Source organism: Oratosquilla oratoria, chromosome 6, assembly GCF_046742065.1.
Source record: "Oratosquilla oratoria isolate Oo_2021 chromosome 6, ASM4674206v1, whole genome shotgun sequence".
Classification (NCBI taxonomy): Eukaryota; Metazoa; Arthropoda; class Malacostraca; order Stomatopoda; family Squillidae; genus Oratosquilla; species Oratosquilla oratoria.
Window position 1 is genome coordinate 18,308,349 of NC_134782.1, and position 2,500 is coordinate 18,310,848.

A 2,500-nucleotide genomic window follows, 5' to 3' on the forward strand; every position below is an offset into this window, starting at 1 on the left:
ATGCTAGTAAGAGTTATAATGTTATTATATGTTTTTCTTATTAAAATGTATAGCTACTGACGATCTGTGTGGCAGATCGCTCAAAATTGCGGAATGGGGAGAAAAACTTCCGCAATTTTGAGCGATCAACTACACAGGTCATCAGAACGTCAGCCGATATCCATTTCAATAAGAATTGTATTAGAGAGATCACTCCATCTTGGTTAGTTGAAAGAATGTTTCATTTTTTCAGCTGTGGCGTGACTCTCATGAAGAAGTTGAGAGCAATATTTTTTTTCTGGGATACACATGCTTACACACGTACACATACACTTATATATGTGTAAGTAACCACTAGGAAAAGTAAACTAACGAAGCAGAGTGCTTTCGTATAATTACATCTTCAGTGCATCTGAAGATGTAATTATACGAAAGCGCTCTGCTTCGTTAGTTTACTTTTCCTAGTGGTTACTTACGTATTTGTGAACACACGCTCCTAGTGTTTTTATTGCACACTTATATATATACACACTTATACACATACATACAATGCATGAGTTGCAGGTAACATAATGTAGGACACTGGGTATTGTACATCCATTCAAAAGGGAAGTAAGTTAGAGATGTCACGCAGGGCATCAGGTATTATGAAAACCCATCAAAGCGGGGATAACGGACAAGTATTTCATCTAATACATTTTGTGTTAGGAGATGACGACAGATGGCAATTGACCAATTTTGCTCTGGCCTGTGCCAGGGGAAGCACAAGCTAACAAACTGAGAATTTGGCGAAATCCAATTCCTTGAAATGGAAATTTGGCGGATTACGACCTAGCGAAATGCAATTTGGCATAATACAAATTAGCAAACTGAAACTTTGGCGAAATGCAAATTATTAAAATAAGAATTTGGCGAGAATTATTTTTCCGAAATTCAAATAGTTACGGACATATTTAATAAGTCGGTAGACACTGGTTTTGTGCCTATTGCTTGGTGCAGGCAAACATTGTTTCTGCTTGCAAAAAGGGAGATAAAACATCTGTATGCAACTACAGGCCAATCAGCTTGACATCAGTTATAGGTAAAATGCTTGAATCAATAATGGCTAATAGAATCAGAGATCACATCGTGACTCCCAGCATAGGTTCCCCAAGGGTAATTCATATGTGGCTAATCGTCTATTTTTCTACACTAATGTATACAAGGCGTTAGATAATAATGATAATTACGATGTTATTTACCTTGACTTTAGTAAAGCGTTCGACAAGATGCCCCGCCAGAGACTACTAAATAGTCACCCATGGCATAAGAGGAAAAGTGTTTGAATGGATTAAAGCTTAGATCAGAGACAGAAAACAGCTGGTCCATATAAATGGTGTAAAATCCAAATGGAGGAGTGTTTCTGGTGGAGTTCCCCAGGACTCATTTTTGGGTCCCTTCTTATTCATTATGCATCTAAACGACTTGGACAATGGGATTGATAGTGTTGTCGGTAAGTTAACGGACGACACTAAAATAGGACGCTTAATTGGGTCAGGAGAAGACGCCGAGATTCTGCAGGAAGATCTTAACAAATTGCTCACATGGTCGATGAAATGGCAAATGGACGTCAATATCTCAAAGTTCAGCATGTTAAACGTAGGGTTACACAACCCCGAAAGCAGATGTAGCTTAAAAACACATTTTTAGAGAAAACTGAGTACGAAAGAGACTCAGGAGTTCTAGCGAGTCCTGACCTTAAATCCAGGAAACAGTGCAATAGCGCCAGAAATAGAGCAAACAGAGCATTAGGTTCCATTGCTAGGACGGTTACGAATAGAAGTGCAGAGGTAATTATAAAAAACTAATGCTAGAGCATTAGTTAGACCCATCCTTGACTATGCGGTACAGTTTTGGTCTCCGTCCTATAGAATGGATATCATTTCACTAGAATTAGTAGAGAGGGGAATGACCAAATGATACATAGGCTCAGAAATTTACATTACTAGAGGCTTAGGCACCTTAACTCGCACTCTCTGGAAAGACACAGAGTGCAGGGTGATCTAATAGAGATGTTGAAGTGTATTAAAGGCTTTAAGGGTAGCGCAAACAAGGTCATCATATTAAGACAACAGGGCAGGACTCTCAGTAATGGATTTGAATTGAACAAATTTAGATTTAAGAAGGAAATAGACAAAAGCTGGTTTATTAATAGGGTGGTCAACGAATAGAATAGACTTAGTAACCATGTAGTGAGTGTTGAAACTATTAGATTTTCTAATAAACTGTTAGACAACTTATGGATGGGGATGATAGATGGTAATGGACATGGAACTTCCTAGTGTAGGCTTTATGATCTCTCGCAGGACATGGAACTGCCTAGTGTAGGCTTTATAGTCCCTTGCAGTCTACTTCATTCTTATGTTCTTATGTTGTTTACCGGAACACTTAAAACGAAGAGAAATGTCTTTGAGACAATAGAGGTCTCAGGGTGGAAGGGTGGGGGGGGGGTGAGATGGGGGGGGGGGTTGTTGCCAGGGGC